The following is a 16,251-nucleotide window of genomic DNA, read 5'->3' as shown; positions in this document are numbered from 1 at the left end:
ATAGTTGTATCGTAAACCACATTTCATACCTCCTTCTTCCATTTTCCCATCCAAAAAATTGTAAATCTCCACTAACCTCGAGACAACCGCGAGTACTCGGTCCAGTTCCTTTAACTTTAAATTTAAGACAGTAATAATGTATAACGCAAAGGATAAATCGGCTCTGTAAAGTTTATTCGATTGAGCCTGTACAAATAAAGTAATAATAAAAAAAAAAATAACCTGCATCACGTACACTACTATGGCTCCATGGTCGTCTATCCAGAAGAAACACTGACATAACTGGTCTTCGGCTCGGATCAGTACCTGGTGGAACATTTCACGGATATCACCAGTCAGTCCGATGCGGCGTTCCCGAAACTGAAGTAGAATTGCGAGAAGTGAGCTCAACAGATCCGGTCCTTTTACCAGCGCTGAGTTCAAGGACATGCCGTGAGCGATAGCTGCTGCGTCCCACACAATTCGCACCTTCCCAGGTTTGTTTGGGTTGGTTACGGGAAAAATTGGCAAATACCAGCGTCGTGGAATCTTCTGGTTGATTTCTTCGTCTGTAAGCTTCCGGATGTACTCCTTCTCCACATACTCGGTTATCTTTGATTGCAGGTTCTTTGACATTTCCGGGTCTTTCTCCATCCATTTCTTTAGGCACTGCAACCGACGCAGCGCCATTGATCGACTGTCTGGCAATCGGGTGTCATCGTATCGCCACAGCAATCCGGACTCGTATCGATTATCTTTACGACGGGTCAGCGACTGAAGCAATGAAAATGCTCGTTCATCTTCAACGGATAAAAGCACCTTCTCCGATTTAGCCACCCCGAGACTGTCTAATGAAAAGTAGTCCTTCATAGCCTGGTGCAAGTCCTCGTCTGACTTCACACTACAGGGGCAAACGTGGAAGGTGTAATGGTGTAGGTTGGCGTCGTTCCCGGAACCCCATCCTCCGCATACCGTCCATCCGAGGCGTGTCTTTATAGCGATTGGTTGACCGATTCCCCCTTCACGATTTTTCAGGCCAAGACTGAGCTGGGCGTGCTTCATCCCTATAAGAATGCGTGGACGAGCGTCGCGATAAGATTCGATCGGCAGATCTTGGAGGTGTGGATACAACTGTGACAACTCAGCCATGTCCATCGTTTGCTGGGGCAACAGTAGCTCTTTCACCGTCCTCACGTCACTCAAGAGGAATTTCTTGCTTTTGTTCTTAACACCACCAATGTGAAGATTGTAGATGCGAGAATCCGCCTCGTGTCGTTCAGTTCCTCCAGTCCACCGGAGACACAGAGGGCTTACAGTGCCATCAAGCTGAAGCTCGTTAGCAAGCTCCTGATCGAGCAGCGTTAATGCAGAACCTTCATCTAAGAATGCATACGTGCGTATTGCTCTCTTGTTTCCGTACAACACTACTGGGAGATAACGGAACAATACTGAGCTGACGGTTGTCTGATGGGTGTTGCATCCAGACTTGCTAGTGCTGGGTTGCGGAGATTGCTCACGCCTGGCCGTAGTTCCGGTGCTTTTCGGCTTGTCCTTCGAATCGTTGTGCAGCAGCTCGTGGTGCCGGTAGGTGCATCCGTCTTTGCCACACGGTTTTGCTTTGCAGTATCCTTTATGGATGCGCAGACATGTACGGCAGTAGCCAAATTCCCTTACGGCGGCCCAACGCGATTCTCTAGAGAGCTCCAGAAAACGATTGCACTTATCAGCCGACTTGCAACTTCTCCTGCAGATTGGGCAGGCTTCCTGGTACGATGTTGATTCTGCCGTAGGTGATTCTTCGAAGTCGCTGCTGTAATTCTTTTTAGGATGAAAGGTTTCAGAATGGGCGTTAAGGTACGTGTTTCCTTTCTTATTCCCGTGTGCATTTGGAGTTGGCTTCTCGTCTTGAACCACCAAGGGGAATACAACAACACTCGCTGCTTCCGCCAAGCCATAAATCCACTCACTGAAGGTCGCCAGGTTGACCGTTGACAGTGTTCGTCGATGCTGTGCCCAGTTGAGTTTAAGCGACGGTGGTAGCTTTCCGACAAGCTGGTGTAGTAAAGTGACATTATACATGTACTCCTGCAGTCCACACGCGTCTACAGTGGCACAGAAGTTTTGAACGTTCACCGCAAAGTCCACTAGCGTTTCCAGCTTGTCTTCCCGGATTGGCGATAAAGAGCCCACCTTACGAATCAGCGATTGTATGATTACTTCGGGCTGACCAAACAGCATCTTCAATGTTGATAAAATGCCAGGTACGTTTCCGGAATGCATCAGCCGACTTTTGACAGCATCATAAGCTCTTCCTTTCAGGCTTTTCTGTAGTCGAACTATGTTTTCATCCTCCGTAAATCCGCACATCGTAGTCGTTCGATTGTACATGGATATGAAAACTGGCCACTCCTCGGGATCGCCCGAAAACGTAGGTAAATCTTTGGAGACTGCTTGTCGTGCTGCAACTTGAGAGCGGGAAAGCTGGAACTGGTCATCATCATCCACAATAGAAGAGTTTATTGAATGCCTCCTACTCTGTCTATCGATAGGATTCGCAGCTGACCTATGCGGGTAATCCAATTCTATCGGATGAAGCTGCGTCGACTGTGGTAGGGCATCTGGTAGGAATTGACCAGGATGCCTACGTATCGACTCTCTGCAGAACCCTTCTTCCATATTCTCCGGTGGGGGGGTTGAGTTGTGGATCTGGCATCTGGTTGGACAGAATTATATTTTCCGGTCGTCGCATGACCCTTTGACCATTCGCTAGCTGTTGTTGTTGATCGCGTAGAATTTTCTCCTTTTCCAACTGCTGTTCCCACATTCGATTGATGGCATCCGCTTCCTTCTTTAACTCTTCCTGTTGCTGTAGCAAAAGATTCTCCTGGCGTATTTGCTCCTGCCGCTGATGCTGTTGAAACTGCCGAAATTTTTGCTCTCGCTCCAACTGCTTCTGTTGCTGCTTTTGTAGCTGTTCTGCGTGCGACCGTTGTTGCCGTTGTTGCTCTTGAAAGGCTGTTTCCTGGTGCTGTTGTTTCTCCTAAAGCTGCTCTTGACGTAGCTGTTCTTGCAAGCCGTTATGTTCACGGGCTTGTTCCTGAGTGACGGGTTTGGCTATCTCTAAGGGTGCAGGGTTAGTTGTTTGCACCCATTCTTCAACCCGACGACGAGAGAAGTTAGAGCTCCGACTCGATCCTTTTTTGCTCGCCAGGTCCTCCAGAATTTTATACTTGTTGTCCAGATATTCCTTATACTCCTGGGCTGCCTTTTCCTCAGCGAGTCTTCGGCGCTCTTCTTACTGCTGCTGAAATGCTCGTTCTTCCTGCAATCTCATCAGCTGAAGCTTGGCGCGGTTTCTCGCAGATTTTTGTGAAGAGGATATGGAAATCTCGGAAAACGCCTCCTCTGCAACGATTACTGGCACATCTACGCCAGGCAACGATGACTTCTGCTTTGGTTGACAAAACACTGAGTCTAAAGGCGCTGGCTGCTGACTGGTTGACGGAACTGTCAACGACTTAGCTGACTTTTGTGATGCTGAAACTGAAGGAATCACTGGATTGCCACGGTTACTTGTCACGATCTTCCCGATGCTTAGATCTTGCAGCGATCTCCGATGTTGAATGACGTCATCCCTTCTAGGTGCTCCATCCGAAGCTGCCTTAGTTCGCTGGATCCATTTCGCAGTCACGCAGTTTGTACAACTCCAGCTCTTGTCGGCAACTTCCTCCGATATGCCTACACATGAAAAGTGGTGCCATCCATCACATACGTCGCACTGGACCATTTCGTCGGTATCAGAACCTTGACACGTTCTGCAGGTATGTCCTTCCACAGTTTCCTCCAATGTCACCACATCCGGATTACCACCACCATCACCACCAGTAGCATTTACTCCTTTCATCACTCCAATTTCAGTAGATCCACTTCGAAAGGCATCCGTTGCATCGGATTTACTGCCACTTCGCTTGACCGACCGTACCGTTTCAATAAACGAAATTATATGATGTTGAAATTCAGTTTCAACGGGAAGTTTCTGATACTATGATTCTCGACCGGAAGCGAATAAAAGACGTATAATCCGGTGATATCGAGAATATAATTTCCTGTGTTAGATAACGACAATTTCAATTGGAATTAGTTAGTCTATATATATATTTATGTGGCCTTGATATTGCTTAAGGTTGGAATGTAGGTAGAGTGTACATGACATTGTTTATCATTATGTTCTCAACCTAATTTTAGTCCTAGTTGTAAGTGTAGATTATAATTTTGTGACTTACGTTTAGTTTCCTTTTAGTATAATTTCGGGTGTTGTCTAGCGTGATGCCGTCGAAGTGTTTAGTTGTAAGCCCTAGTTTAGGTAATTGTAAGTAAGATCATCGATATACATTTTATACATACTTTTGCTTTAACTTCTTACCGATACCAGTGGCTACGGGTTTCACGGAGTAGAGTGTATGGTGTTCAATGATAGGTTTAGGTTACCTAGTGCGTAAGCATAGTTTTTAGTTACATTTAAGCTAAGTTTAATTGTATTAAACTTACCTAATTTAGTGTGTAGATATAAGATAAACCTAGTAGTGACTAATCACATTAGCTTTAAGTTCAACTATAATTAAGTTCACTAGATTACTAGATAATTTTAAGAATAACGAGAGCGATGAATTTACTTTTACACTTGTTTTGCTTTGTTCTCGGTTGTTTTTCTCCTCTACTCACCCGGTGTGACAGATCGATATCTGTCACTCCGCTGTCACTTCGCTGCCGAACCCACTGCAGGGGTGTTCCGACACAAGTAGGTTCCAACGGTAGGTGTGCTCAGGCCAGTGTGGCCAACGTATATGATTTATTTTTATGCAAAATTGACATAAATTTTCCCATGTTTTGGTTCGTCCAAATTGCGCCCAATTTGAGTAAACATTAGCTATATACGGCTTATTTAATTATAGCGTGCAGAGTAATTTGTGATTAACGTGTATAAATATCTGCATTTGCGTGAACAAACACTTTGAGTACCGATTTCTATCTGAAACAACAATGATTCATACCAGAAACCAAAATAGGGCTTCGACGATGGGAGTTTCAAAATTGTACGAGAGCTGCTTCCAGTCCAAGTTCAAAAACGTTTCACAAGCTTCAAGTGAAAAAAATGGTGTTTCCCTAGCTGTTGTTTTTGGATGAAAATTTGAATGATATTTTCTTGGGATTCAGCTCAAGAGACTTAGAGAAATGGATTAACGTCTGCGGTGTTATGAAATTCTCGAAAGAGTCGGTTATTTGCAGCGATCAGGATGACGACCTCATTATTCCGCTTTGCAAAACTAAGGAATTAGCTGCTCCGTCTTTAAATCGGAAAGTTGCGAGCCAAATTTTACGTTTAGATGGCATTAGTTCGATGGATGTTGACTTTCAATTTAGCGATTCGGAATCGGAATGTATAGAGGTTGACGATATTCATGACAATACAGTTGTACATTATCATTATTATTGACAATATTTCTCCACCACTTAAGATTGAACACAGCTAATAAAAAGCAAAACAAAACCGATGTGGCATAAACAATTTCAATTTTCCACTTCACACGTGGAATGTGCCATCCAAAAAATTAACATTACGCTGGGCAGTTTTGATTCAAAATGCGCACCCATTTCGGCTGCTAAACTTTTAGCTCACCCGTTGGCCAACATATAGCGCGCTATCAATGTTACTTTTCGAGTAAAAGCAGGGATGCCCGACTGAGCAATCTATGTTTTAATTATCTAAGATCGTATGGAGAGCTATCCGAATGAATATTTTGTATGGAAATTACAGCAAGCTCACTTGTAATTTTAAACAATCCTAATGCTTAAGGGACCGGGCTTACCCCCAGTTCCCCTTATAACATTCGCAGACACTTCGACCCATTGTGTCCTATAATTAAAAAAAATCTCCAGTTTGACTATCATATTTGCAAATTGTTCCACTCCTACCATATCGTACCGAAAACATCACTAATAATTATACAACACGACAAAAAAAAAAACCATAAAGCACATCTTGGCAGAAGGTTAACAGTAGCAAGGCCAACTAAGTATCCAACCGCGAGCAAGGGAACCATTATGCAAATTCTCAACCAAATAAAATCCACTTTCACTCAAAAAAAAAAAGAGTACAATCCTTCCGAAACGGCAATTTGTGTGCCCACACATGACTTCCTCCAATTCCGGTCAGATGAAAGTGGTCGTCATCGTTGTGCTTTGCGGTGTGCCTGTGGCCTTTCAATTAGTACGAACCCACTATCGTGGACCATGCCACATGGATACTCTTCTCGCGCGACAATGTGCTTCGATCCTGCTGGTGCGGCTACCGACAAACGATGATGAGACACGTCCCTGGTGCGTGACGCTTTTGCCGAGGTCTTGCTTTTTCGTGTGTTCAATATTTTTTCTTCTCACATGGTGAAAGTGCTTTGAGTGCTCTGCTGCTCGGCCGGTTCTTTTTCGGTTGATTCCGGGCCACTTTTGTGAAAAAGAAAACGGACAAACATCCCGAATGATCACCGGAACAGTTGCCCTCCCAGCCAAAGCCATCCGGCACTGGTTGTTTGTAATGTATCACCGTAATACCCGCTGCCACACTGCCGGAACCTAAAATGGACACGCATTCCGAAAATCAACGGATCATGTTACGAATTTATCATACATGTGGGTGGGGACGGTTGGCCGCAGTGCTAAAATTTCTAAGCCTCTTTTGTGGTCTCGTTTGCGCACGTTGGTCATCATCCTACACCAGCAGGTCTCGGTTCCATTTGGCGCAGATAACGGATATTAAATGACCCTAAGTAAGGACGGGAAATATTTGGAAAATAAACCGAATGTTGGCGAACCAGTAAGGCCATTAATTTGCATAAATTGATGCTGGGGCTGCCACTAGTAGCGATTGTACTCATGGGCTGACCTGAGTGTTTATGTGAGTTATTGTTCGTCGTGTTGTCTTTTAGCCTTCCTCTACCAGGTAAAAGGTTCTGAAAGCAAAAATCGTACTTAGCTTACTAAATGAGATTTAACCATAGCTCCTGTCCCTCACCTGCAGCGTCCTTTGAGTAAAATTTAATCAACATAAACTGACAAGCACCGGAGAACAAGAGTCCCTGATGACCACCCGATTTACAAGAAATCATCATCCCTGAATGCATAATTCCCTCATTCGATTTTACCCAATTTGAAAATTGACGTTGTTGCTCCTTTTGTTGATTCTACATTTTACAATGGGGATGGAAAGAACAGCTCCGTAAAAATCAACTCTGCCCCATCGAATCCACTCCGACTAATGATAATCAATAAATTGAAAATTGATTTGATCGGAAACTCGCAGCAGCGAGAGCCATTTCACGCGATCGGTTAATCTGATTAGAGAATGAATTTTAATTAAATCAGCATAGAAATGGGGGCCTGCCAGTCAGTCGGTCGGTCGGCAGCTACGTTCAAATGTTTTCCGCTATTTTTCCTTTATCATTTGTTACTCCGTCCTCTGCTTTTCCGGGAATGTTGAGAGCTGGTTGGTTGCATCTCCCGAGTGATGAGTCTCGTCCGAGCTTTTTGCCTTATCCGGTTCGGAGAGACCGATTTGATTCCGTTGCGTTGCTGACTGGTGTGAGTGCGACCAGTGAAGCGTGACCGATGCCGATGAGCGAATTAATTGCTCACCCTGCTGGAAAAGCTACCCATCCTTCCCCTCCCCCCTTTGTTCTGTTCCACTGAGTCCAGAATCCGGCATCCTCGAGGAGGCATTCAATTCAATAGAATAAGTTTCAATTTAACCACTTTTTGCGCTTATCCAGTCTAACTGACAATTGCTTATGAATGCGGGAACGAAGCGTCACTCGAGGCTAGGTGAAATGTTGAATTGCTTTAGGAGCCGGGATAATCTTCTTATTCTTGACTATTACGCACCAACAGGAACATTCGCCGGTTCACAGCTTGGTGGTCATTGAGTTGTTTCCAACCTGTGAGTCGAACTCGGTGTTTTCAGCATGATTTCATATCCAAGCAATCGGTACCGTAGCCATTTATAAATCCGTTTAAGTTTTTTTTTCTTTATATTTTGATGAATCGATATTGATAACTCGCAGATTTGTTGCTCTCTGGAACTAATTCCTCTTTTATCTAGCGTTACACAGTTCATTTGAAAATGGATGCGGATGGCTTGGGTGTGTTGTAGATTTGTGAGTAAAAGCTGCAGGGGATTGTGTTTGTTCGGTACGATTGGTAGGTATTTGATGAATTGGCTTTTATGTTACTGTAAAATATATTGCTCGAGGTTAATTGTACTTGTTGGTTTAGGCAATCAGTCCAGTTTGATCGTGTCATCCAACTGTGTCACCATTTATACAAATACTGCCATTCCCCAAAACGTCGCCGTACTTCGTCTAGCTCTGACAACAAACCCATACTATGTGGGAAAAAAAGCTTCAATCGACTCCATCAGAACCGTTGACTTGAATGATGGTGTGGGTGTACTTTTCTGCATTCCATCCCAGTACTACGAATGACGGAATTTCATCTCTCGTCTCTGAGTGTCTGGGTCTGGAGAAACACGAGAAACCACGGGTTACAAAATTGGTTCCCAGAGGAATAGATCCATCCACATTGAACTACGTTTCCTTCAAAGTTGGCGTTAATAAAAAAATAAACGGGAGGTTGCCCTTTCCTGCGATTCGTGGCCAGTGGGTATTCAATTCCGAGATTTCGATGATTCTCGGTCGAAGAAAGTCACCAAAATCGCTCGAATTGGTCCGGAACATCGACAGCAGTATCAGGATACTTCCATTTCGAAGACCGACGCACTGATGAGAGGACCTGGGATGCAACAACACAGCGCTTTGGAAGCCTCTGACCCACCCGAAGCGGTCGAGCCGTTAGAAGATCCAATCAACCGAAGTCGTCCTGGCCCTGCGATCGGTAATGGTGACGAAGTCTTCCAGCCTGTACCCACAGGCAAGTATCGTAACATACCTAAACCTCCATCTTCTGAGCCACTTTACGCTTCCAACAATGATAACGTTACTCGAATAAATGGGCATTCTACACAACATTCATCTACTCTGGGACGCAGTGATGTCAGCATCTTGGAAACCACCGATCCTCTCACCACAGTCGTGCCTCTGCAGCCGTCGTTCATCAGTCGTCCCGACCCTGTGTGTGAGCTTGGAGACGTGGTCTTCCGACCGTACACAGCAGGCAAGTCCGATCAATTCCTAACAACCAGATCAATTCCTGACTCGTTCACCGGTTTCAGCGCTACAATGGTCAACCATGATTCATCACTTACCAGAATAACTCTGGGACGCAATGATGTTAACTCCATGGCAGCCCCTAGTCCCCCCACCACAGACGAGTTTTCCCGCCTTCGTTTACCAGTCGTCCTGACCCTGTGTGTGGGATTGGAGATGGGGTCTTCAAACCCGCTATGCACGATGTTTCCACGATCTCCAAGAATAATGCTGCTACCTCTACTGCTTAGTCTGCACCATCACCACAGAGACGCATCGTGGATAGCACTGTGGAAGCCCCCAATTTATCTACCTCAGTCGCGTTTATTCCAGCCAGCGCTCAGCATAGTCGTCTCGGCCCTGAGTGTAGATGTAGGTAACCAATGGTTCAGAAATATTTCTACGCGTCTGTTAAATTAAAGCCTTTCTTGTTTTTCAAAATGTCACTATTGAAAATTGCACGAACATGCAATTGTTGCTATGATAATTAAAATTATCTCAAATTTCCTGCGAAAAGCGATTTCCCTAACACAGATTTCAAAGTTGAATTTCATTCGGTCTCACCAAACGGTGTTTATTCAATCACCGCGTGGTGAGTGGTGGTCATCATCGATTCTCTGCTTGTCCGTCAAGCAGTTCAATCCAGTGTTTGCTCGGTATGTCGAGTTGTTCGATAATTTATTCCAAACGTTTATTCGCGTCGTCAGTAGTGTCGGTCGCATCGTGTAATGGGAAGACAGCGCTCCCGGAGCAGACTCCGTGAGAAAGCGGAGAAGAACAGTGGTGAGGGGTCCTATCTCAAATAGGTACGCTACTCTTCCCACCGATGTTAGGAATACCACCTCCGCCACGGTGAAGCGATCCAAGAAGAAGAAGAAAAACCAAGGCCAGTCCGATGGTGCGAGTGGACGTGATGACGTCACAGCAACGAACGCCAGCGACATCGGTGATTTCGGCGACACCTTCGACAACGAAAATTCTGCTGGTCCGAGTGTGGAAAAAGTGAAGCTACCTCCATTGGTAGAGAAAAATGCTCATCTTAATAAGCTCATCGCGGATCTAGCGACCCTGGGCGTTAAAGTCGAATACAAGTTGGGCAGAGTCGGCACCAAGGTGGTGCTCCGTACCAAAGCTGAGTATGACTTGGTCGTCGCCCACCTGAGGGCTTCCAAGGCGCCATTCTTCACCCATGACATTCCCGTTGAGAAGCCATTCAAGGTCGTCATCAGGGGCCTACAAACTTCGACCCGAAGTTTATCGAAGCTGAAATCAGGGACCGGTACAAGCTGGCCCCAAGTGCCGTCTATCGGATGACAAGAAGAGACGAGAATGTGAAGGCGTATCAGGATTGCCTTTTCCTGGTACACTTCCAGAAGGGCTCAACGCACTGAAAGCCATACGCTCCATCAATTGCATCATCGTCCGCTGGGAGCCATACCGTGGTGGCCATCGTGATGTAACTCAGTGCCAACGGTGTCTGAACTTCGGACACGGCACCCGCAACTGCAACATTGAGCCACGCTGTGGCAATTGCGCTCAAGACCACGCCACTTCTGACTGCCCTGGGGATGGAGCCGTGGCGTTAAAATGCGCCAACTGTGGTGGTGCTTACCAAGGATCCAACAAGCAGTGCCCTAAACGCGAGGATTTCAAGCGCATCCGAAATCAGGCATCCACCAACAAGCAACCAGCACGAAGGGAGGATAAGGCCCGGGCTTTCAGGGCGGAGGACTTTCCGCCCCTTCATGGACAAGCGAATCCAAGTGCCGCAATAAGCTCGAACAGATCCAAGTGCTCGATAAGTTCATCATCCAGTATGGTGTCTAAACCGCTAACCATCGCTACCTGGAACGCTTGCTCTGTAAAAGCAAAACAGATTGAGCTTGCCGACTTCCTCCGCAAGCACAGCATCGACGTGGGCCTTCTAACCGAGACCCATCTAAAGTCCGGCGACAGCTTCTGGTTGCCTGACCACAACATTATCCGGCTTGATCGCACCAGCTTCAGGGGGGGGGGGTGGTGCAGCGGTCATCGTCAGAAAGGGAATCAAGTTCTGCACTCTGCCCCACGTCCGCACTTCTATCATCGAGGCCATTAGTGTGGAGGTGGAATCACCAACTGGAAACGTCCGGTTCATCGCTGTTTACTGCCCACGCCGGTGTACCGCAAGCAACGGATTAGGAATCCAATTCAAGAAGGACATGACCGCCATCAGCCGTACTAGCTCTCGATTCATCGTTGGGGGCGACCTGAACGCCCGCCATGAAGCTTGGCGGAACTACCAGAGGAACCAAAACGGATGTCTATTGTTCGACCACGCACAACATGGACTGTACACTGTGTAATTTCCGGACGAACCAACTTTCATCTCTCCCTTGGAGAATCCCTCCACCCTGGACTTTTTCCTGTCAAACATCGGACTATCCAAGACGGAGGCGCACAACGATCTCAGCTCCGACCACCAACCGGTGGTGAATGAAGTCGGTGTCGACGTAGTTCCTGCTAGAAGCTACCTGCGTAAAGACTACCACCATGTCAACTGGGTGCAGTACGGACGAATGGTGGACAGCAACATCGATGAAAATCCACTGCTCGACACCGTAGATGACATCGACCGGGCGCTGGAAGGACTCCAACAGGCCATATCCGAGGCTGACGAGAGATGCGTTCGACAAATTCCTGTGAGGGGTAAGTTTGATGCTATTGATTCCCACACCCAATTACTGATGTGGTTGAGAAATGTTCGTAGACGCCAGTTTCAGAGGACTGGAGATCTGGGCAAAAAACGTGAAATGGCCGATCTGAACACAGACTCACAGGAACAAAATTCAGGTCGCCAGAATAGAGTGCTGAGGATGATCCTTGATCGTCCCTTTGACACTAGAATAACAAATTTACACGAAGAGGCAGGAATTGCCAAAATAGATTCAAGAATTAACGAAATTAAGACTAAATTTGCACAAAAATGTAATTTATCAGAACATGCTTTGATAAGCAATTTGTATAAAGTAGGTTAGATGTATATAGTAGTTGTAGGTTAGTTGTAGTTGTAAATAGTAGTTATAAGTAGTCTCCTTTTTCCAATTCAAATCAAACCAATCCCACCAAGGTGGTCATTCTTTAAAATAGGCTTGATAGGACTAGGAACTGTAAATAATAATTAAAATCTCAAATGTACTAAATTTGAAAAGACGCATCTGTGTCACTTGAAAATTCATACATGTAAACCACACAAACACAAGAAATAAAGATCATTTAAAGTCAAAAAAAAAAAAGAAACGACTATCAGTTATTCTCTACCGAAGCGAACAGCCAAACTATGGCACCGAAAACCAGTGGCCGCCAAGAAGTCCGGAAAGGCGCAGAAAGTCATCGTCAAGGGAGAGAAGAAGAAGATGAGACAGCGCAGGAAGGAAAGCTATGCAATCTACATAAACAAGGTGTTGAAGCAGGTCCACCCGGACACCGGAGTCTCGTCGAAGACCATGAGCATCATGAACAGCTTCGTCAATGACATCTTCGAACGTATTGCTGCTGAGTCGTCCCGTCTGGCTGCTGTCCGTCTGCTGCTGCCGGGTGAGTTGGCCAAGCACGCTGTCTCTGAAGGAACCAAGGCCGTCACCAAGTACACTAGCTCCAAGTAAATTCGTACCATCCAAAGAATCAATCGGCCCTTTTCAGGGCCACAAATCGATTTCCAACGTGAAAGAGGTTTTGATGATTTATTGAACTTTTAAATGTTCAAAAGCAGGGCTTGAAGTACTGGGCGAATTCACGGACCAGACGCTTGAAAGGCAACTTGCAGTCAGCAGGTCGGTCGATTTCTGGTAACGACGGATTTCGAGCAGAGCGACAGTTCCTTGCCGGTAGAGATGAGACTTCTTCACTCCTCCGGTGGCCATCTGTCTGAGAGGATCCTTTCCTCCGGTGGACTTACGAGCGAGCGGTCTGCTTGGTGCGGCCATTATACGCAATCTGTTGAATAAAAATGTTAATTACCCAGCACAATCATGGGCATTGGCTCCAAGCAATATTTCTTCCAGACAAATCTGTTCGATAGTAAATAGAACAGAAAATGAAAGTATAAAAACGAGGTAAGGAAAATAATTAAAATATGGCTCAATAAATTTACATCACCATTTATTATAATAAGACCATGTAGTCCTACGTCACCATTGCGTACAACCCCATAGGGCTGTCCCTTGTAGTTTTTTTTAAAGTTTTTATTGTTTGTAGACAGAGGGCGCAATATGTTTTTAAATCTTTCCTTGAAAATTTAGGCTGTTTTAAAAAAACATTTAAAACAATCAGCAATATGTCTTTTTTTTAGTTTTTGGGAAATATATTTTTTTTTTTAACTATCAAGTTTTGGGTTTTTGCTTAATACTCCTATGCGACTAGACTACCATGCATCTCCATTGATTTATAGTGACTGTAACATGGTCACAACGCATGGTAGTCTAGTCGGATTGGAATATTGAGCGAAAATCCAAAACTTGATAACTTAAAAAAATTTCTCAAAAACAAAAAAAAAAAAATCATCGCTGTTTTTTTTTTATAAATTGTGTAAAAAGCCTAATGTTTCAGGGCAAACCATAAAAAAGAAATACAATCAATGTTTTTTTTAATACAAAATTTTATGTTTTGCTAAATTCTTCATTAAAAAAAAGTTTCAAGTACCTTTCATTTGATATTTCGATCTCTAAAATCAGTTAAGTGGTTCAAGAGCTATAAATGTTTGAAAAAATTCAAAGTCATTTTTGAAAAAAAAAAATGATTTTTTGAACCACTCTAACATTGGAATGGTCGGCTTAATGACAAAAAAAATACGGGTGTAATAGTTTGCTATAAGGACCAAAATTATCAATATTTACGAAATTATGAGAACCTCTATATCGTTTTGATGTGGAATGGCTGAATAATAATATCAGGATCCGTTCATCTGTAACGTAATTCAACCATTTTCGCACAAGAGTTGAGCTAGCTGTCCATGTAAATGGCCAGCACCGTACTCAGTCGATGGTGAAGGTCCTGAGGTGTGGAACAATTACTTGTATTTTACAAAACTCAATAAAGATTTTTCTTTATGGGGGTACACTTTACGAGTACGAAAAATGTAACGAAAAGTGGTCAGCTTTTGAACGATTATAACTTGGCTACTTCATTGTATATTTTCAATATATTTGCATCAATGGATCGGAATTTTCTCTTCGTATCGATTCTGTTCAGAAACGAAGCAATCATTGGATGATGCCAGCTATCATAGTAGCCTGTGAAAATGTTGGAACTATAATTGTATTCATTCCCTGTCAAGCCGTCAAGACCTATTTAATAAGCAGTTCTCGATACTTGAATTACTTGTTTCACTGCGTCTGCATAGCTGTCAGGGTCGGCTGTCATGATATGAGTTCTGTGAAATCATCATGGCCAGTAATTGAACTAAAGCACTTAAAATCCGAATACTTGCCTAGGGGTTGGCGCTCCCAAACGCTGTGCCTAAATCCTTGCTGTTGGTGGGAGCGCAAGGTCAGGTTCTGTCCCGTAGATTGAGGGACTGAAATGTTTCTAATTCGGCAAGTTGATGGTCGTCAGTTTCTAACCAAGAATGCCATTCCATGAACTCAACAGATTGATACGGTTCACTGGTTGCTGTCGAATGGAACGCTCGTTCTTCGTTGATGAACACCACGTCTTTGCTGAGGATGACCTCGTTTTTATCCTGGTTGTATACTCAGCCGGGAATGCCGTCTACGGAGTTTGGATCGAATGTCTGTCTCTTTTGCTTTGGACAGTGTACAATCACTTGAGATCCAAACACTTGCAGATGCTTAAAGTCTGGCTTTTTTTCGACTTCACGCCTCTTCTGGCGTTTTTGATTCGAGATATCTGTTCACGAGATACGCTGCAGTAGACACGAACTGCTTCGGTAGTCCAACGTCGTTCATCATTGATCTCGTTTTTTCGACAAGCGTACGGTTCATACGCTCCGCTATTCCGTTCTGCTCGGGAGTGTAAGGACACGTCGGCTGATGAATGACTCCATCCCTCACCATGCTCTTCTTCATAACAGAATTGACATATTCGGTACCGTTAGCTGCGCCGGTGGTGTAGAGGTAAGCGTGATTGCCTCTCATCCAAAAGGCCTGGGTGTACAATCCCAGTTTGCGCCGCCGCACACTGGGGCAGATCAGTGATTTTCTCGGAAAAAAATAAATAACTTTTGAACAAAGCATCCAATCAGAATACTGTTTCCGGTAAAGTTGTTTGTATTAGTTAAGCGCTTCTTCTGAATAACTTAATTAATTCGCAACTTGGTCGTAGAGATGGCGCGCGAATCTAACTTTTGAATAAAGCATCCTAGACGTATGGTGTTTTCAACAAAGTTTTTTATCTATTGAAATGAAGGAAAGTTGCACAATACATAAAACTTCCATAACCTTTAGTTTCGGAGATATATGGTATATTGAAAAATATGATGCCAAAATTCTTATTTGTAAACTTTTTTGTATATTTTCATATGTTTGCTCTGGTTTCTGAATTTATTCAAACGAAAACAAACTAGGTGCAAATTTTCATTGTACTATTTGTGGAATTTATAGTGGTTTTAGTGAAATATTCTCGAAAAACATGATATTTTGCCTGCATTTTAGGTGGGTGGGATTCTCGTAAGGGCAGCTAAGGGCAGCTGGACTTTGTCTCTTTTGTTAGCTCATGTCATCGTCTAACATATACCAGAAAACTGAAGGCATGATATTCGATGATTTTTTTTAAATTTCACTTTTTGTAAACCGTTACAAGTATCTCTGCAATTAAGGAAACCTGTCAGTTATGTAAAATTTTTATTCGTTAAACTTTTTAAATAACAGAAGCAGTCATGGTTTAAAGATTAAACTATCTCTTAAGTTAGTTAAGTATTTAGAAATCAGTTGAATCATTTCCTTAATTGTCACTATCGTCAAATGAATCCGGTGGTTGTAGTAATGCCAATACGTCGCTATCAAATTGGGCTGAATTTTTC

General features: G+C 44.1%; 1 long non-coding RNA gene across 1 annotated transcript; it reads right to left on the bottom strand.

Annotated features, from left to right (window-relative positions):
* Positions 1-4,161: 4,161 nt before the first annotated feature.
* On the bottom strand, positions 4,162-4,610 carry LOC135704998 (uncharacterized). The gene is made up of 3 exons (XR_010517819.1): positions 4,528-4,610; positions 4,403-4,467; positions 4,162-4,333 (listed from the first exon to the last, which is right to left on the bottom strand). It is a non-coding gene; the product is annotated as an uncharacterized LOC135704998 (long non-coding RNA).
* Positions 4,611-16,251: the final 11,641 nt, after the last annotated feature.

The sequence above is a fragment of the Ochlerotatus camptorhynchus genome, unplaced genomic scaffold (genome assembly GCF_037179485.1).
Source record: "Ochlerotatus camptorhynchus isolate MF236.1 unplaced genomic scaffold, CSIRO-AGI_Acam_v1.1 ptg000256l, whole genome shotgun sequence".
NCBI lineage: Eukaryota > Metazoa > Arthropoda > Insecta > Diptera > Culicidae > Ochlerotatus > Ochlerotatus camptorhynchus.
The sequence above is the reverse complement of the archived record's forward strand: the minus strand, read 5'-3'. Positions and strand labels throughout refer to the sequence as shown.